We start from the raw sequence: 20,927 nt of genomic DNA on the forward strand, positions 1-20,927 counted from the left end.
GCTAGAGTCTTAGAAAGGGAAGCGAGGCCAGAGGGAGTAAGTTATTCTGGGACTGTGATGACATGTGCCCCAAGAGACCCAAGCCCGGCCCTCTGCCATGGGGTCCCTGAGAGCCTTCTGGCCACCAGCCATGGCACCTTCCCTGCTGAGGCTTGGGGGCAGGGGGGATCACTGCTTCTTAATGGCTTCCTGCCCAGAAAGCTTCTAGAAGTGCCTGATGCTAACTCTGTTTCCACTGAAAGAGCTGACTTCAGTGCATCCAGAGGGTTTAAGATCAGATTCCAGGCTAAACTGAATGTGGAGAGTTCTGAGCATGGGAGTAGATAAGGAAGGGAAGACATCATCTCCTTAGAAGATGTTCAGAAAAGGACATATAGCCAGGCTATCTGATCTGGGAGAGAGCTGTGTTGCCCTGAGGCAGGGGGATGGAGGAAATGACCTTTGAGGGCTGGGATTCTCTTTGGGGCATTCCCTGGCTTCCCATGGATGCCCAGGGGCAGCACACTAGTTCTGAGAGGAGCAGTAACTGTCCAGAAGGGACTTTCTTCCAGACTTGCCCTGTACCTAACTCCAAACAGGCGCCATACAACAAACTTGACACTTAGCAACCTGTGAGCCTGCCTCTCATTGTACAGCTGGGAAAACTGAGGCCCAGTAAGGAGGGGTCTCCCCAAAGTGCCAGAGTGACTCATGATTCATGACGTTAGAGCGGGGTGGGAGAATGACCCTGGGACCCAGGGCCCAGAGCCTCCTGTCAGAGAAGGTTTCCTAAGGCCACAGACTTTCCCCTTCTGTGACTGTCTCCACACCAGCCTGGGTCCTGCCCAGGTTGAGGGCTCTCCTCCCTGGGTCCTTTTCCTTGGCACTCTTTCCAATGCCCCTGTGCAGTCTGGGTTCTACCCAGAGGCCCCCAGGAAGGGCTGGTGTGTCATTTGCAGGAGGCAGCGTGCAGGTGGCGGGACCGGCGGGTGAGCCACAGTGGGCGGACGCTCCAAGCTTCGGAACTGTAATGTTTGGGGAATTTCAACTGGCATTGCTGTCCAGTCCCAGCCAACTGGTTAACGGTGCCGAGTTTGAATCAGTGACCCGCCTCCTGGTCCCTCCTCCTCAGCCTCTCTTCCTCCCTCCCTCGGGCCCTCCAGGAGGCGCCTGGAGTGCAGGCGAGCTGAGCTCAGGCCGCTGCTCTCCGCCTCCTCCCTCTCCGAGCTGAGCTGGCTGATGGAGCGCAGGGCTAGGGCTGGCTCTTGCCGAGACCCTGGTCCCGGGTAGCCTGGTCCCCGGAGAGGGAGAGGCCTGTGCCCAGCAGAGCTCTGCTGGGCCCTGCCAGCTCCCCTCACCCCACCATGCCTCTGTTGGACGTGTTTTGGGCTTGCTTCAGGAAAGTGAAGGTAAGAGGCTACCCAGACCCAGCCCAGCCCACTGCTCTGGTTTGAAGGAGGCAGCTGAGGACCACTGTGTGCTGGCTGGAAGGCAGATGGGCTTCTGAGACTACCTTGGAGCTAGAAAGGCTTGGGTTCAAGTCTTGCCTTTGTCACCAGCTCTGTGATCTTCTGCTGCTTTCCCACGAAAATAAGTCGGCTAGCTGGCTCTTCTTCTAAAACCTACCTCTGTTGCTTCCCTGGCCTTGTCACAAAGGCAAGAATCTTAACCTCTCTGAGCCTCTGTTTCCTCAGCTTTAAAATAAAGACAATAGAGACACCAACCTTATAGGGTGGTGAGGTTGGTGTTATTGTTTACATATTAAATGTATTCAAATATAAGAGATAATATGTGTAAAGTTCCTAGCGTAATGCCTGGCATGTGGCATCCATACCATGTGAGTAATGGTAACTATTATTATGATTATTGTTACTAATTTCCTTCAACATATATGAAGTACCTACTCTGTGCTAGGCACCATAGGAGTTACACAAAAAACAAAAGGGACATGGCTTCTGTCTAGGCACCATAGGAGTTACACAAAAAAACAAAAGGGTCATGACTTCTGTCCTCAGAAAGGAGGTAAGAAAATGACAAATCTTTATCAGGCACCTACCATATGCCAGACACTCTGGTAGACGGTTAGTGGGCCAATAAATGTTTGCTGAGTGCCTGCTGTATCCTGGACACGGGGAATATACGAGCACAGCATCACCCATGAGGATGTGGAGGGCATGGTTTCTGCTCTAGAAAACAAGGGAGCTGATATTTATTTAGTATCTGGTATGTATCAGACATAGGCACTTTCAGTCCGTAAACTGTGGTGGTGATTTTCACCACAAGCCATTGTTTTTCTGCTTTTATAGATGGGGAATGGACACTGTGAATGATTAAGAAATATTTACAAGGTCATTCAGATATGACTGGCAGAGTTGGGATCTGAACTCCTAAGTAAGTCCATACTCTTCTTGACAGTATATGGCTTCCCACAGCTGAACTCGGTAGGGAGACTTTTAAACAACTAGCCTGACTATACAAGACAGGATGAAAGTCAAGCTGGGATCCTTGGAGGGACTTGGAAAGGTTTCACAGGAGGTCACATTTGGGCTGAGCTTGAAGGAAGAGAAAAGTTTGTCAGTCCAAAAAGGGGGGAAGGGCATTCCAGGCATGCCTGGCAGAGGGAACTTCATAAGCAAGAGTCTGGAGGCAGTCAAGTTCTGGGTTGGGGGAGGGGCTGGTTTCATCATGTGCCTTAAGTGCCGGGTTCGGGTTCGAGGGGAGAGGAGCTAGAGAGAGGGAACCAGGGGCTGCCTCCCATACAATTTGGAATTGATCTGTGTGTTCATCGTCCTCACCTAGTGAGGGTCCCAAATGAGCTTTTCACTCATCTGCGGTAAAACGGGAGAAGAATGGGGCTGATGCAGTGCAGTTTTCAGAAAGCTAAATTAATTCAACTCAAAGGACTATTCTTATTTAGAGATTATAATGACCTTCTTACAGGGGTGGGGTTCAAATGATCTTTCTCTTATGAAATAGGAGTGTGAGATTTTTAGAATACCTGTCCTCAGCAAAATAAAAAAGTTTGCAACACCCTGACTGTTCCCCTCCTCATTTATTTAAAAATTATCTTCCTCGTTCATGAAATTCCAAAGTCTGGGGACTGCTGTTTTAGGGGATGAGGGGATTTCAGTAAAGTAAGGATATAATTAAGTGGACAGTTTTAAGAATAGCACTCCAGCAGCCTTGGATGGAAATGGTGTGGAGGGGCCCAAGTAGTGATGCAAAGGCCAGGAAGGTGGCTGCGATGGCAGTGGGGATGGGTGGGGAGGGGATGATGGGGGATGGGTCTAATGATAAGAACAGGACAAGTGGGAAGTGAAAGTACCCGTGAGGTTGGATGCCAGACTGGCACCACTGTCCACTCTCTGGAGAACCATTCTGGGTGCTTGGCATGGATTTAAATCCCTTTGCACTCATTACTCCAATCTGTCAGACTCCCAGCAAATGCTCCCAACCCATGTCAGCCTCTTAGAAACTGTTGGGGCCGGACAGCCCCAAGAGAAAGTCAGGGACCTTTATCCCAGGTCCCAGACACTAGCACACATGCACACATTCACTCATGTGCATGTCCACAAAGATGGAGCCTACACATGCGTTTCTGCACACTCTTAGCTACACACACATATGCATAGACACGCCATTCAAGCGTATGCACACACACATATGCACATAGAGACAAACACACACACAATCACATATGCACACACAGATATTACATATCCACAAGCATGTAGACTCACATACGTGCCCACATGCACATACAGAGGTAGGCACGCACGCACACAAATACATACCCTCCCATGCACGAGCTTGCAGGCACACACACAATTATGGAGGCATACAGAAGCATGCACACGGTGGAAAGGCAAATGTGCACACACAGTGTTGTGGCAGATGCGAATCAACACATGGTTAGATCTCAGGGGTAAGAGGCAGCCTGCCAGACTAACGCACACCTTGAGTTTTGTGTCTCTTTTTCCAACGCTGCTGCTTTGAGGCCTCAGGGGCATGGGCTGCTCTGAGCCACCCTCCCTCTCTGAGCCGGCTCCCCTCCTGAGCAATTGCATGGCTGTGCGGGAGGGGAGCTGTGGCAAATGCAAGAGCTGCCTGCAGAGAGGGGCATGGCTGTGGCCAAGCCTGCTATAGCTGAAAGGGCCATCTCAGACGTCTCATTCGACCTTCTCGTGGTCCTAATAGGGAAACCGAGCCCCCAGCATCCTGCACCACATGGAGCTGTCCATCAACTGAGGAGGTTTGAGGAGGGAGGAAGCAGAGAAACTTAGAATCCCAGCCCCCACCCCATACACACAAGCACACATACTAGCTGTGTGCGTTTGAGCAAGTCCTTTCTGAGCCTCAGCTTCCTTGCCTGCAAAATGACACTATTCGGGGCCTGCCTCACAGAGATGATCTGAGGATTCGGGGAGGTTGTGTCTTTAAAGTGCCTGGCGTGGAGTAGGTGGTCAACACACATGACTTGTTGGAAACAGATTTCAGAACTGTACACCGGGGGTGTCAAAGCAAAGAACAAGGTTATTCCATGTTTGGCAATTCCAGGGTTCAGGTCTCAGGTCTTGTCTTCTCCTTTGCCACAACTCCCCTTCAGCCCTCTCCTCTGGCCCTGTCTGACTCCAGGACCAGAAACAACCTGTTTGGGAGCTGAAGGATGACACCTCAGTGATACTGGGAAGGTGGCGAGAGGTCAGGCCAAGGCCCAGAACTGCTTTGAGCTGCACTGGGGTTAGGGGTAGCCAAGGGGCAAGGCGTTTGGATGTGAGATGAACCCAGTGTAAATAGTTCCGTCCGTGTCTGATGTATCTTCCCTGGACACCAATGAGTGTTGAGAAGGTATCCATGACTTCTCAGCAGAGTACCATATATGCATGCGAGTCCCCCCAGCTTCACACTCACACGCGTACACACGGGACCGTTTCTCTGATGTGTCCTTTTGCCCCATTCCAGCAACTAGCATGGTGTGATGCACATAACGAGTGCCTGGAACATGGATACTCTTTCATGTTACTCTCTTTGTATCAGGTGGGCATATCAAGTCCTGGAGGGTACTGGCCTGGCAGGTAGAGAATCCAGCTGGAGCTCCATCTCAGCCATGACCTCTAGGTGACTTTGAGAGGGACAATACTCCCTGCTGGCCCTCAGTTCTTTCCCCTTATAACAGAGGTAGATAGTCACACAATATCAGAGATGGCAAGGTCCATAGAGGTCATCTGTTCCTTCATCCCTTTTCCTCCCTCCAAACTACCGATGAGGAAACTGAGGCTCAAAGAGGGGAAGAGATGTGCCCAAGGTCACACACGGTGTCAGGACATAGTTGGATCCACACACGGTCTGCGTAGTAGACTGTAGTCTCCCTGCTGCTCTGTGGCAAAATCCAAACCCAGCTCGTCTCTGGTAGAATATAACAGCAATACCAGCGGGACATGCCACACACATGCACATAAAGGCATGTGGTAATAACCCTGTCTCACCTAACTGCTTCTATGGGAGACAAAGCAAATCACAGATAGAAAATTCCCTTGTAAACTAGGAAGCTTTGTCAAGGTTGGCCACCCAGTTATAGTCCAACAAGCGACACCATGCTTTTCCCCAGTCATGTGCTCACACAGCCTGGCATATGACTGCAGATGTGCACAAGGGCTCTCCTGAGTTCACCCAAGGACACACTCTAAAGCACCCCCTCCTGTGTGCGCAAAACCACCTAGTCCTCAAGGCAAAAGGATGGCAATGGGCACTGGCAAGGTAAGATGGGGAGCAGGAAGCAAGGCTTTGACTCTGACTCATGTGTTGGACACAAATTCTTACTTTGCCTTCAGCTTCTTTGGTACCAAAAGGAGTATGAGTGGGGGCTGCTGGTGGTAGAGGACAGGTCTGATGATATGGCTGGTGGAGGCAGAAGAAGTGGAAAAGCCTGCAGATTGGCAGTGCCAGGGTTTTTTTTTCCCTGCCCAAAGCCCTATAGAAAGTTAGAACTGATATTAGCTACATTTATAGAGCACATAGTATGTGGTAGACACTGTTCCAAGCCCTTGACATATATTAACTCATTTCACCATCACAATCACTCTGCAAGGTGAGTACTATTATTCTCATCATCCTCATTTTACTGAAGCACAGAACTTTTAGGAAACTTATCCAAGGTCGCACAGCTATTATGTGATAAACTTGGGATTTTAAACGCAGGTAATCGAAGTCCAAAACCCATGTTCTATCCACTATGTTTATGTAATCTCTGCCTCAGTTTTTTCCACCTATAAAATGAGGGGGTTAGATTGATTTATCTCTGAAAGTCCTTCCAGCGCCGGTACTCTCATTATATTTAATATTGTTGACTGAAAAAAAAAGCAGGACTCTTGCATCTTCCCATACATAGAAAAGTGCTAAATGCATTAACTTGAGATGTCTGGTTTTCTTTAATTAACGGTAACCCTTTGATGTTCCAACTTCTTTGTTGCAAAAACCCCATATAGCCAGGGTTCTCCCTTACCTCTTCAGAACAGTCCTTCAGAACTGTCTGAGAGGCTGTCTTCCAGGCTTGAAGTCCTCAGAAAGACTGCCAAATAAAACATAATTCTCAACTTTTAGGTTGTGCGTTTCTTCTCTGAACCTTTAAGCCAAGTGAAAAAAAGAACTGCTCCCAAATGTCAGTGATTTCTACTCAAGGTCCCTGGGGAGTGGAGCTGAGCCCAGGTTCGGAGAAATGAAACTGCCCTGGAGGCTGGTCCTCCCAGCAGCTCCTAGGGCCGGAGAAGAGCTGGAGGGCTGGGAAGCTCCGGGAGCCAGGGCCTGGCCTGCATTTCCAAATCACTAGTAACAATAACAGGGAGCAGCAGCTCAGGCAGTCTGTGCTGGGATGTGGGGTCAGAGGTTTCACAGTGGGGTTGGGGAGTGGAGCTCCTTGACTGCATCCCTTTGGCCCACCCCTGAGCTGCCGCTGCCGCTAGGGACCTTGGAGTCCAGCTAGACCAGCAGCTCCAAGGCTGCAGCTGCCAAGGGACAGAGGAAAGGAAGTTCTGCATTTGGGGAATAGGGCTTGAGGCCCTGGAAATGAACATGGGTTGAGGACTTTCCCTGGCCTTTCCAGCTACTCTGGCTTCGGTCCCCCTGAGAGTTGAGAGAAGAATGTGGTATAATGATACAATGTAGTAGCTGCCGGAAATGGAATGCTGACCCACAAGCCCAGCTTCGGCCTCTTCTTTCCCTCTCTGACTCTCGGTTTCCTGATCTACAACATGGGGATAATAGTCTCCACTTCAAAATTGGTTGCTCTAGGTGATTCTGGGTTCATAGCTTGGGCCCTCAGTTTCCTCATCCATAGAATAGGGAGAAATTCTACCTGCCTGAGGAGAGCCTAGATTTGGGGACATCCTGTGGAGATAAAGACAGTAGGAAACACTGATGTTACTACACTGAGGCTTTGAAAGTGAATTGTTTAAGCCATTCCCCTCACTCCTCCTATCCCCACCCCTACTCCCACCCTGGGCCAAATTAGTTCAGAGTCTGGGAGAGAGTCCCCATTCCACCCTGGAACCATTGCGTCTCCTCCCTCCAAGTTCCTTCCTGCACTCACCCCATCTAAGGCCCCTCTCCTAGAAGGACTCCCAAGCTCTGGGCAGGAAGGAGGGTCCCTGTTGGCTGGTGGGAAAGTTAAGTCTTTGGGATGTGACATTCCTGAGATTATCCAGAGAACCCCTGGGGGTTGCAGCTGCACTCTCTCTCCTCTCTGGCCCGGCTCTCTGCCTGCTGTGGAGGAGGGGAGGGCAGTAGGTCACGAGGCTGGAGAAGGCTGGGGGGAAAGGGGCTCAAAGGCAAGGAGCCAGGCCTGGAGTGGCCCTTCAGGCCAGGTGAGGAGTGGGGAGTGGGGAAGGAGCAAAGGACACCCCACCAGGACTGGCAGGAAGGGATCAGGGCAAAAAGAGCCCAAGGCAGCAGGCTATCTGTCACAGGGTGAGTTATAAAATGATATACAGATCAGCATTCCTAAGGCTACAGGTCGGATCCCCTCTTGGGGGTGGATGAGTGGGGTATTAGACCATGGTAGTTCTGGTGGGTGGGAAAGGAGAGTCAGGACTTCTGAGAGGCTCACATTCCAAGCTAGTCTGGGACAGCTCGCACCCTCAGAGAAGGGAAAAAAATCCCCTCTGGGGATTCCTCAAAGTGCTGTCCCAGATTGAGTTCTACAAAGGCCATCTCGAAGTCATTTCTTCCAGTGTCTTTTCCCAGCTGGGACTGTCCCTCACCCTATTCCTTGTGATGAAAGGATAAGAATGGTCAGGGACCCACTTATTACAGGCAACAAGTCTGAGGCCCAGCAAAGAACTGGTCAAAGGCATATGGTCAGGCCCAGAATGCCTGCTGTCACTCAGTCCCACTTTAAACCATGTCTCCCCTGTCCTTCCCAGGGGAGAGATTGGCATCCCTCAGGGCTGTAGCATCTCACTCACAGCAGATATCACACCCTGAACATGAGCACATGTTCCCAGGCCATGGAATGGGGTCTAAAAGTGACCATGACACTAATACTCCAATTGAGGCTCAATCCAGCCCCAGCACGCACACTGCAGTCCATGTACCCAGCTACCTTCAAGCTGTACTGTGAGCTCCTTTAAGGACCCAGCCTGTGTCTTATCCACCCCTGTGTCCAGTCCGACACAGCCTCTATTTTAGGCCCAACCTAGAGGAAGTTGGCTGAGTGCATAGAATATACATGTACTCTCATGCACATACAAGGAGCCAAAGCCACTGCACCTTCTCCCGATGGAGAGACCCCAAGAGACAGAGGAATCAGCTACCAAGGGGTCAGGGGAGTCTGCTTCTCACAGTGGCCATAGTCTGTGTTGGCAACACACAGGCTGGGTCTGAGGGCAGTGAGAGCCCACTCAGGAGGGAGGGAGGGGTCAGGCTGTGAATAGGGCTCTGTGTGGCCCAGCTGAGAGGACTGGGGGAGGCTGGAATGTCAAGAACGTGCTCTCATGACCAGACCCAGGCTGGGGCCTGTGGCACAGGGCTGGCCAGGGGTTGAGGGGGAGCAGGGAAGCCAGGCAAGGAAAGGACGAAAAGTCCCCACCAGCCTGTGCTCAGACAGCAGGGTAAGGGCTGGGCATAGAGGATGCTGGGAGAGCAAGCTCCAAACCCGCCAATGATGCTGAGGACTCCTCAGGTCTGGACAAAGCCTGTCAGTAGCCTTTGCTACTCCAACCACCCCTCTCAGATCTTGCAGCTTCTTACCCAGCAACCAACTTCCTGTTTCCATCCCCCTTTGGGCTGTGGCCCTCTCTTTTTCACTCTTTGAACAGGATTCCCTTTTTCTGTCAAAAACTCTGGATCTGTCTCTTTCTGTCTAGCCACTCTGTCTCCCACTAGATGGCAAGCGCCTCATGCGTAAGGTCCATATCTGCTTCTGTGCAAGTTTGTATCTGCAGGTCCACCACAGGGCCTACTGCATAGTTCTGAGTAGATGCTACACACAGGCTTCAAATCCAAGAGATTCAGAGCGAGATTCATTACAAAAGGAAGATTCCCCTCCCACTTACCGCCAACCAGGCCTTTTGCTCTGTTCCTGACCTCAGTTAATAGCACCTCCATCCACCTGGTTGCCCAGGCCAGAAACCTTGCTTGGACTCATCCTTGACTCCTCTCTTCAACTCCCATATCCTGTCATTTACTGTGGTTCCATTATATAGACAGTTCATATACTGGTCCCCTCCTTTCTATCCCAGAGGCCACTGACCCTATCTGCTCCAGCCTCCCCGTGTCAAGTTTTGCCTAACCTTCCCCACCCCCATTCCCAATGAATTCCTCACTCAACAGATAGAGTAACATTCTGAAACATAAACCTGACTCTGTTACTCCCCTGATTAGGCCCCTTCAAGAGCTCCCCACTGGGCTCTGGATAAAGTTCAAGTTCTATCACATTGACCTACAAGGTTCTTCATGATCTGGCCCTGACCACTGCTCCACACATAGTTCTTACTCTCTGTCTGGCACTCTGCTCTCCAGCCAGACTATATACAGTTCCTTAAACCTCATGCTTCCACACCTCTTTGACTTTTTTTTTGCTCTTCTGGCCATCCTTTTTTTCCAGTACTTACATGGAATTGTGATGATTTATACTTGTGGCCTACCCCCTTGTCCCCACCTGGCTGTGAATTCCTCAAGGGCGGGGAACATGTTTAATTTATCTGAATCCCTGGGTACCTATCAAAGGGCCTGGCCTTTAGAGGCTCATAGTAAATGAACGAATGAATGAATGAATGGCACACTGGATGGGAAGACTGTCACCACCAATTCCGGCCTTGTTCCAGAGTGCCTATTTCTGCAACTGCTGGACTCCTGGCTCCTCTGTCCAGAATCTCCACATGACAGGAATATGTTCTACAACCCAGAAACAAAAAGAACCTTTGCCCTGTAGCAAAATTCTCTGATGTAAAAGTTCATACCTCAGTTTTCCCTGTAAGCCTCTCAGCTACCAAAATAGTACCAAGATCAGGGCCCAAAGCCAAGTGAGTTTCATGGTCCTGGTCTAGGCCAGGTTATCCTGGACCCAGAGTGAAAAAGAATAGGATGCAATAAAACTGGGAGCCCCATAAGCCTAAACTGTAAACTTGGTTCTGCCATTTACTAGCTGTGTGGCCTTGGGAAAGTCATTTCTCTTCTCTGGGCCTCATGTTCTTTATGTGTCACATGAGTATAAGAAAACCTACCATGTTTGTGATAGCCAAACACGTTTACTTATTTGTAACCTGTAAATTCCTGTGTAAATTTAAAGCTTAATTAGCTCCTGAACGATCTTTAATTCTCTTAAACCTATGGTGCGTTGGGGGTAGGGTGGGAGACGAGGGAATTTAATAAGACTAGAACAGGATTACAGAGTAACAGTGTGCCCTACCCATCAGTTCATCTCCTAATATTCCAGAACTGTCACATTTAGAACCTCACAAGGCCCTGCTTCCACCTTCCCTCCCACCCCCTCAGCCTTTTTTTTTTTAACTCCCCTTTTGTCCACCACTGAGAATTATATTGACTTGCTTAATCATGGGTCCACTTTGGAACTTTGTAGGAGAATTTCATATCTTTCTTTCTCGATTGGTCTTTCCCCTCTCTTCACACCTATCTCATTCTAGAACTGTCCATGTCCCTCACATTAACATCCCTTGTGGACTTTTCCAATGAACAGTCAGGGGGGACACCTCCTACCCCTACACTCTCTTGTGGCCAATTGTGGGTTGGAGATTCACCAGATTTTGTCTTGTGGTCTACAAGGGTGGATCTGACTTTTGGTCATTTCAGAGTGATCTAGAGCTGAGATTAATGTCCTGGGACTAGAAATCATTGTAGTCAAGTGTCTGCACCTGGTGTGACAATCATTGTGCAGTGATAAGACAGATAAAAAGTACTGTGGCAACTCCTTTCCTTATAATATTTTGGTTGGCTTAGAGACTAGCTGCATGAAGCCAGGAGAATAGGCAAGAAAACCCTTCTACCTCTAAGAGGAGCCCTTCTTTCTTTCCTTAACTATTGAATTCACATCTATACCACTATCATTTTAGCCCAAGCCACCAACATTGCTTACCTGCACTACTGCAAAAGCCTCCTAAGAGACCTCCCTGCTTCCTCTGTAGCTCCAAAATCCATTCTCCACACAGCAGCCAGAGTGATCTCTCTACGATGGAAGTAAGATCTTGCCATTCTCCTGTTCTATGCCTTCCAATGGCTACCTACCATCGTTTGAATCAAAGCCAAAATCCTCACCCTGGCCTTCAAAATCCTGCAAAATTTGGTCCTTGACTCTCTCAACCTCTGTTTGGAACGTTCTGCACCCAGATTGTCACATCGCTGGCTCCTTCTTGTCACCCAGGCCTTGCTCAAAGTTCAGCTCCCCTGAGAGATGCTCTCTGGTCACCTTTTCTAAAGCAATCCCCACCTATTCTGTCTACCCTATCATTCTCTACTTCATCATGTTTTTTAAAGTTTCTCCTTCTTGGTTCTTAGAGATGTCTGTGATTTCCTTATTGATTTATTTGTTTACCTATTTATTGTTTGTCCCTGCTCCATGAGGACAGGGACCTTATCTGTCTAAATCTATGCTATATCCTTAGCATCCTATTATAGTGTCTTGTAGGGCATCGGTACTCTATAAATATTTGTTGAATAAATTAATTTATAATATTGTTTATCATTTAAAAATGCTTTTGTGTATATCAATTTCTCACAAAATCTGTGACGTTGGGATTATTACTATCCTAGACTTATGGATGCAGAAAGTGAGTTTCAAGAGGTTATGGGTGATGTCCAATGTTATATAACCAATAAATAGGGGAAGGTGGCCCTGAACTTCAGCTTTCCAGTTCCAATTACTGCTTTTCCCACCAACATACCTTGCTTCTAACCTGGTTGATGCTATACCAAGGATGGCATGTTCCAAGCAAATGCTGACTGATTCTTTGATAATTTTTATTGTCAGGCCTTGGAACAGTACTGTGACCTGCACAGACTGCCTCTGATCTCCTGACTTGGGGGTGCTCTTATTCCATGAGAATGACATGAAACGGAGGAGTCAGCCAGTGGAGTGGGAGAAAGTAGTATGCAGTGGGCAGTCAGGAGTCTGGGCTTCTAAGCTCCACTTTGCTCCCTACTTGTACTCCATTTTCCTTTTCTGTGGGCCTCCATGTGTCTTCCTGTAAAATGGGTAGATTGAACTTGCTGACTTCATAGATTCCTTCCAGTTCTGATATTGTGTAGGGCTCTGCAATGCCTTAATTTCTTCTCTGTTTCCTTTACAGTGCTTCCCATTGCTGCAGGGGAGGAAGAATGCCGGTAAGTGCATGAGGTAGGGCTCAGAAGTGGCACGCAATGGCACTGAGCTTCTCAGTGGTCCTCACAGACTAGCTGATCGGGTCCCTGGGCCGTGGAGCCGATGTCCTAGATGCTGAAGCTGGAGATGTTCTCTGTCTCCCTCCAGTGGGCATTTCCTGGGCTCCTCAGCCTGGTCTTTTGGAAGTGAGTGGGTATGCAGAACTTCTGTATTTCTCAGGTTTTCTCCAGCCAGGGAGCCAGGGGAGGATCTCCCTACAGAGCTATCAGCAAGTGGCAGCCACCCATATGCTTCCCTTGTTCTCAGATGCCTTCTTTCTACTGGGAAGTATATTAGGGTGGGAGATATGTTGGGAAAGGGAACAGGTAAGATGAGGGTGAAGGAAAGAGACTTGGCTTTTGGAGTTCAGTGTGTGATATTTCCAATGCTTACCTTGTGTGGAAGTCTACCAAGAGGGTTAGTTAGGACTGAAGGGATAAATATATATATATATATATATATATATATATATATATATATATATATATATATATATATAGGCTTGAGAGAGAAAAATCCTTCCCTTTCCTCTCTAACAAGTTTCTTTGGGGCTGACTGCTTATCTGCCTTCTGCCTCTGGTGTCCTACTTGGGTGTGGACAAGTGGGTGGCATTCTGGAGCAACTCCCTTCCATTGAAGAGGGCACAGTTGTCTAGAGGGGGATGACTTCTTTGGGGAGGAAGAGAAAGAAGGATGTTGGCCAGGAATGAATTTGCTGCCAGAGCCTGGACTCCTGGCATCAACCAGGCTCTGCTGAGGTCATCTAGGTCATCCTCCTGGCTTCAGCCCGATCTCAGCCATTTCCACTGGCTTCAGGTTTTCATCAGGATGAGTTCAGGACTTGAATGAGCATGGCTGCTAGACAGCAATTAGGGCTGGAGGGTCATGGAAACAGAAAGACACCAATTAAGAAGCGGCATGCTAAGCGCCTGTGCGAGGCATCTTGGGAAGATGTTGGAAGAGACAACCCGAGCCCTCGCTCCTGATCACCTCCCCAAGTTGTTGGAGCTGGTTTGGACACAGTCTTACCAGGAGGCAGAGAGGGGATCTGGTTATCCCTCAAGGACTTTTCCACCTCGGACCCTGAGTTCTTGGGTGGTGGCTGCTCAAAAAGAAGAGCCAGCAGGGCGAGGTGTTTATTTACATTGCCATGACAGCAGATGAGAGGGGACCTATTTTGGAGCAGGAACACTGCTTTGATCAGCATACAGCATACATCTGTTTCTCTGTGCCGCACCCCCTCCCAAGCCTCCCCTGTCACCATTCCAGGGCTTCTTGCTGAGCACAGTTCCTGCTTTGCAATAGAGACTTCTGGGGGCACAAGATCTCTGGGCTGCCCATACTGGGGGAAGGACAAACTTCTCCATTTCAGAGACACCAGCTGCAAAGGCTAAAAAGAAACCCTCAGGCCCTGAAATAGTGACCCCCCCCACCCCCCGAGACAAAAGCACTCTCAGCAACTGCCAAGTTGCCTCATTAGAATGTCTGTGCCAGGCTGAGTTGCCAGTGCTGAATCCCGGGAGGGTGGGCACCAGGTGGTTGGGTGGTCTGTGGTTTCTAGAGGAAAGAGGAGTGTCTTTTAGAGGGCAGGGTCAGGCAGAAGAGATTGCCACCTGCAGAACTGAGTTGGGACTGATTTTTGTGCTACTTCTTTAGGTTAAAGTTTGAAAATGTCTATTTAAGGGCAAGTGTGAACACATTGTCTCAGGCTGATCCAAAGACAATCTGGCACAAATTAAGAGTTTATGTGGATGTGGCAGTGGAAGCAGCGAGGCACTGAAAATCAAAGGACCTGGATCGTATACCAAATTTCATAACCAATTCACTGCGTGGACCCAGGCATGAAACTTGTCTCTCTGGACCAGTGTCCACATCTGTAAAATGGAGCTTATTGCATGGGGGTCTTGCATGGATCGCAAGAAGTAGAGCATTAAAACATCAAAGCACGGGCTTCCCTGGTGGCGCAGTGGTTGAGAGTCCGCCTTCCAATGCAGGGGACACAGGCTCGTGCCCCGGTCCGGGAGGATCCCACATGCAGCGGAGCGGCTGGGTCTGTGAGCCATGGCCGCTGAGTCTGCGCGTCCAGAGCCTGTGCTCCGCAACGGCAGGGGCCGCGGCAGTGAGAGGCCCGCGTACGGCAAAAAAAAAAAAAACACAATAAAACCCCATCAAAGTGCTGAACAAATGTGATTATTTTTGAGATACAGCTCAAGGAGGGAGAGAACTCTTGGATTGTTCAGTTATTGATTTTTTGGACTAGGTAATGACTTCACCTGTTTTAAAATTCAGGAGGTATGAAAATAAAAATCTCCCCACTTCTGTCTCTCCACCACCCAGCAATCCTCTTGGATGTGACCAATGTTACCAGCTTCTTGGGCCCTTGATGAATTTTGAAGCTCTAAAGGAAGTGAGCTGTACTAGCCAAGACTTCAGTGGAGGCTGTAGATAGATGCCTGATTTGGGTTGGGAGTAGGGTTGAGGGGAGTGTGCAAAAAGGGCAATGGGGCTTCCCTGGTGGCGCAGTGGTTGAGAGTCCGCCTGCCAATGCAGGGGACGCAGGTTCATGCCCCGGTCCGGGGGGGGATCCCACGTGCTGTGGAGCGGCTGGGCCCGTGAGCCATGGCCGCTGAGCCTGCACGTCCGGAGCCTGTGCTCCGCAACAGGAGAGGCCACAACAGAGAGGCCCGCGTACCGCGAAAAAAAAAAGGGGGGGGCAATGGAGAAGGAATTGCGGGGCAGGAAATGTGGAGCAGTGGTGGAATAAGCATTTGTTTGGGAATCAAGAGACCTGGAATCCAGTCTTGACTGTATGACTCATGGCTGAATGATCTTAGGAACCTTCCCCTTTCTAACTCTCAGTGTTCTATCTGTATATTGAGCCTGTTGTGTTCTCATATGCCATTCTTACAAGTTCCACCAGAGTAGAGCAGAAGTGGTGGAGGGGAGGACTGACCAGGGACATTTTAGAGAAGGAGAAGCCAATACACTGACTCAAAGCTGATAATTGAGTATGCTTTTCATATGTAATTTCTTCCTATTAAGATTAGTCAATCAAAGGGTTCTCTGCCACACTACTGCTTTTGTCCTAGTGGTTTCATTGACAGAGCAAACCTTTGGCACCATCTGCACAGGAGAACATTAGGAACGTCCACTGGCTTCAACATATGTAATGCTGCCCAGGCCCAGGAGGATAGCCTGAATAAACTTTGGTCGTCCTGCTATCATGGCCCAAGAATCCACTAGCACAATGTTTCCCAAATTTCACTTATTGGTGAACCAGCTTCACAATTTTTGCCATTATTTCGTCCTGTGCCATTATGTACTTATTATGTTTCTTTAACTCAACCCGATTTTAAACAATAACCTCACTTTAAGCCGTAAATATCTATGAAATGAGGGGTTGAGGTACTAGTTACAGCTTTCCTAATGCATATTGAATTCAACATATATCTATCACAATTCAAAACATCAGTGTATCACTCCAAACCATCCCATGCATATATACCCAGCATTGGAAACCACAGAGGTAGCGGTAACACAAACCGGCAGGTCAAGATGGCCTTTAGACCTTTGGAGCTCACTCCAAGACTCACTAGGTGCTCCCGGGCTCCCTGCATCACTCCATACTCCTTATGCTGTGTTACTTAGGGATGAATTGCTCCTGAGATGGAAATAGGTTCTGGAACCTAAAAGGAGCCCCTTCCCTCCAAACAAAATCCACAATTCTGAACTGCCTCACAGGTATTGAAGTGAGAACACTTGAGTAGAGCACCAGAAGTTCTAGGTTCCAGTTTTGGCTCTGCCCCTGACCAGCTGTGTGACTTTGGGCCTGCCCCTTCCCCTCTCTGGGCCTTCCTGTTCCCAACTATAGTATGAAGAGTGTGGTCTAAATGACCTCTAAGGTATCTTGCTGCTCTGAAATTCAACGACTTCTTGACTTGCAGACCCTACACTTGTGTTTAACTCATTAGCTCCCCTTCCCAGCAGTCCACAGAGGTGAGAAGGCTGCTGACATTCCCTCCCATTGCCCTTGCACCAAATCCTCCCTGAGGCCCCTTGCTCCCAGTGCACAAGGCTCCTTTTGTTGCCTGGAGCCATTCAGGGCTTCTCTTCAAGCTCTCTTGTTGAAGTGGCTGAGGCGACCTGTGGGGTAATAGTTGGCCTGTAACAAGAGCCCTGGCTCCCCAACCCAACTGGCTCCAGCCTGGCTGCAGGCTTGGACTCAGCACCAGACTTTGTCCATCAGTTGCCCAGACCCCTCCCTCCAGTTCTGAGAGGGCAGAGAGACTAATTTAAAAGGGAAAAAATAGAAACTAATACATTTATTAAATGCATTTATTTAAGTTGCTCTTAGACGTCACTTCTAAGGCTCAAGAGGAGAATAGACCAAAACACTGAGTCTATGAAAATCATCAGAATAATAATAATTCAATTAACTTCCTCTCTTTTGAAAATGACCAAATCATTACTGTAACTAATTCTTGACAGATCTGGCCATTTAACATTTGCCATTTTATGAAGAACATTTGCAGGGCATAGCTTATCTAGCATTTGACAGATATTTTACCCAGCAACTTGGAATAGTATAAAAACCGACTTAGGGGGTATCTGGAATTGATTATCATTTGAGACAGGAAATCTTTCAACCATGGTCTGCAGTGAATTCAGCCAAGGTAAAAAACACTGGACTGTGAGTTGAAAATTCTAAGATCTAATCCCAAGTCTGACATTAACTCCTTCTGTGACCTTGAGTTAGTTGCCTCCCCTGCCTGGACCTCAGTTTCCTTGTATGAAAAATGAGAAGGTTGAACTAGACGGTCCCAAGGTCCTTTGCACTCTACTCTGTGTCGTCCTCCACCCCCTGTCCCTGCCAGAGTCAGGCTGAAAGGAGGGAGAGGCAGGGATAAGGTCAGTGAAAAGGGCAGTTTCAAGATGTTCTTTGGGATAGGGGAAGGATTTCCAGACCCACGGAGGAGAGTAACAGCTTCCTTTGGGGTCAAAATGGGCTGGGAAGTCCAGGTCCCCGATGCTTGCTGTCAGGAGTACAAAACAGAAAGCCAAGTCCAGGCTTACCGATACGAGCCAAGCAAATGTCCTGAGGCACAGCTTAGTTGGCCATTTTCACAGCCTGGGCCAATCCAGAAGATCAGAGCAAGGGCTGCGTGGCATGGACAGCTACCCAGGGGCTGGGGAGGGAATGGGAGTTGCAGATGGAATGACAGGTCTGGAAAGCGTTATTGGATGCTTCCACCAGAAGGTCACATGAATCCTTCAAACTCAACACTAAAGAGCATAGTTCTTCATCATTCTCCTGGAAACCTTCTCCTTCTCTGGGATTCTCTTGCTTGGTTAATGTACCATCATCCACCCAGTCACTCAAGCAAGAATCATGGAAATCGCTTGGGCTCCTCCCTATCTCATTCGCTACCATGCAGTCACCAAATCAAGCCCATGAAACTTCTCTGTAATGTTTCTCAAATCTGCCCCTTCTTTTCCACCCACACTGCCATAGCCCTGCATCTTGGCCCTTAGCATCTCTGACATGGATGGTTGCTACAGTTCCTAACTGGTCTCCCTGCCAGCATGCTTTCCCTTCTAGTCCACCTCCCATACTGCTGCCAGAGTTCTCTCTTTAAAAGAAAAATTTGGTCATGCTCAAAAAACTTTGATTGTTCCCTACCTTTTGTCAAAGTCCAGATTTTTTGCGTTGGCAATCAAGGTTCTTCACAAGTTAATAACCTATCTTTCTTACTTCATCTCACACCACATCCCCACATTTCTGAGCCCCATGGGACAACTCAGAATTTCCTACGCATACAATGAACTCTCATATTGGACTCTCCACTGTGGGTGTCTTTGCCAGTCCTTCTACTTGGCTTGTCAAGCCATCTTCTGGTCCTCTGGACAAGCCCATCTTGTCCATATTTCTATTATAACACATCATGCAGTTCTGCATTTGCTTCTTTTCTTTCCTGTATCTTCCATGGACCATGAGCTCTTCGTGTACAATAACTATATCTGACTGACCTCTGTATTCCCAGAACTAAGCACAGGGCCTCACATAAACAACGAATCTGCCAAGGACTGTCTTTTATTTTTGATGGCGTAGCAAAGGAACTTCTGGTGATTAGACTAGTGACTTCTTTCTCAGCAGACTTTCTTCCCTATCATTTCAGCTCTGAACTAGCTATTACAGATAAACACAGAGCCCCCACTGGCTCCAGATGACAAATTGTCTTGAGACAGGGCTTTGAGGGGCTTAACAGTTGCAGCCAATGGTACAGATCCATGTAAAACACGTTTCCACCAAACCCTTGAAACTTGGAGGTTGCCTACATCTCAGGGCAAGAAGGGCACCTAAGGACCGTATTCGTATTAATCAATGGCTTACAAACTGAGACCCGAGGAACTGTAGAGTCCCCAGAGACTTACTGGGAGATGTGAGGAGAGGACAGATTTGGGGGGGGTTGCTTCACTCAACCAATCTATTTCACCTCTTGGAAGTTCCATAAAGATTTCATTTGGAGACTGAAGTTGGCCACATAAAAGTGGATATTGGAGACCACTGCTCTAGTCCAGTGCTCACCTGCTTAACAGGCTCCCTTTATACCATTCCTGCTATGTGCCCAGTCAGGCTCAGACCAAACTCTCCAGGTATCGTCAAGCATCCCTTTTCATCCTGTACTCAGTCGAAAGTTCTTCTCTATATGCAGCCAGAATCTGCCTCACAACTTCCACCCAGTAGTCTTGTTTTCACCCCTTGGAGTCTCATGAAGTTGTTCTATTCATTCTTCCCCTATGACTAATCTGATGGCATTTAGAATTTCCCAAAGTCTGAGATGGAAGGAACCTTGTAGCTCATACAGTCCAACACTCCCATTGCAGTTGGTGAACCTGAAGCTCAGAGAAGGTAGGTGATCTGAAAAACAGCAGAGAGCACTTAGCAGTAAAACTGAGGCCAGAACCCAAGTCCCCACTCATGTATACTATTCTCCCAGAATCTGTCTTTCCACAGGATGAACAGCTCCCACTCCTAATTTCTCACAGTCCTGATGACTCTTCCCTAAACTTACTCCCAATTGACGGTACCCAAGTGCTGAAGATCAGCAGCTCAGCTGGTGAAAGCTCCGTGGTGTACAGGCTTCCATCAGCCTGAGGTAAGGGCAAAGGCGAGCAAACTGGCATCGCAAGCAGAGCTGTTTCCTCATCACAGCCTGGATGCTGTTCTCCTCCTCTTTCCGTGGGACTAAATTCTATTCCTATAGCCATGGCAGGGCAGCCAAGGGGCAGCTTTCAGAGGCCCCTTCTGACCTGTTTGCTAGAGGGTCCCTGCTGTGTGACCCTCCACATCCCCAAACCAGAAACAGGAAGAGTTGATTTGGTTTACGTTTCAAGAAGAAAAATGAAAACATAGGAAGTAGGGCTCCTGAGAACAGAGGCTTCCAACTCTGTGTCCATGTGCCCCTAGAGCAGGATATTTCAGGGAATACATTCCACAGGGGAAGGGAATGGCCTCCTTATTAAAAACAAAATACAAAACCCTTCAAGGTTTGGAAAAAGAAAATGGCCAAAGGAGACCCTTAAGGAGGGGAGGGGCAGTTGTTTCAGAATCTCCAATGCTCCCCGCCACCAACCCCCACCCCCCGCATCTACCACGTGGCACTTTGATCATACTTTGATCTCACTGCTGTTATCAGCACATCTGGCCCCCAGAGATGCCCTGTTCCCTTTAACCTATGGCCCAAGAGAAGGTCCAAGAACCTTTTCTTGTTTCCCTGAGGATCATCAAAGTAGGCTGGCACTTAGAACCTTCCTTTAAAACCAAGCCAAAAAACCCAGAATGAATAATGAATTCATTAACAGAACATGCAAATGGCAGAACAGCATTCAGACTTTGCAAAGTACATGCTTCTTGTCTTGAGAAAACGAGCAAAAGCAGGGAAGCACTTTGCCAGTCCCTAAGTATCTCTCACAGGATAATTACTTCATTGCCCCACATGAGCTGCTGTAAATTTGCCTGACTTTCTCCCCTCTCAGCTCTCTGTTGCTGGGAGGTGGGTGCTATCTTGTTTCCCAACCA

At 48.5% G+C, this 20,927-nt stretch overlaps 1 protein-coding gene across 1 annotated transcript in view; it reads left to right on the forward strand.

Annotated features, from left to right (window-relative positions):
* Positions 1 to 12,780: 12,780 nt before the first annotated feature.
* The window catches only part of STARD8 (StAR related lipid transfer domain containing 8), a 59,027-nt gene continuing 50,880 nt past the window's right edge, over positions 12,781 to 20,927 (forward strand). The window contains exon 1 of the mRNA XM_049704587.1: positions 12,781 to 12,810. The gene's annotated coding sequence lies outside the window, so the exon portion shown is untranslated. The remainder of the gene's footprint in view (positions 12,811 to 20,927) is intronic.

The sequence above is a fragment of the Orcinus orca genome, chromosome X (assembly GCF_937001465.1).
Source record: "Orcinus orca chromosome X, mOrcOrc1.1, whole genome shotgun sequence".
In the NCBI taxonomy this organism is placed as follows: domain Eukaryota; kingdom Metazoa; phylum Chordata; class Mammalia; order Artiodactyla; family Delphinidae; genus Orcinus; species Orcinus orca.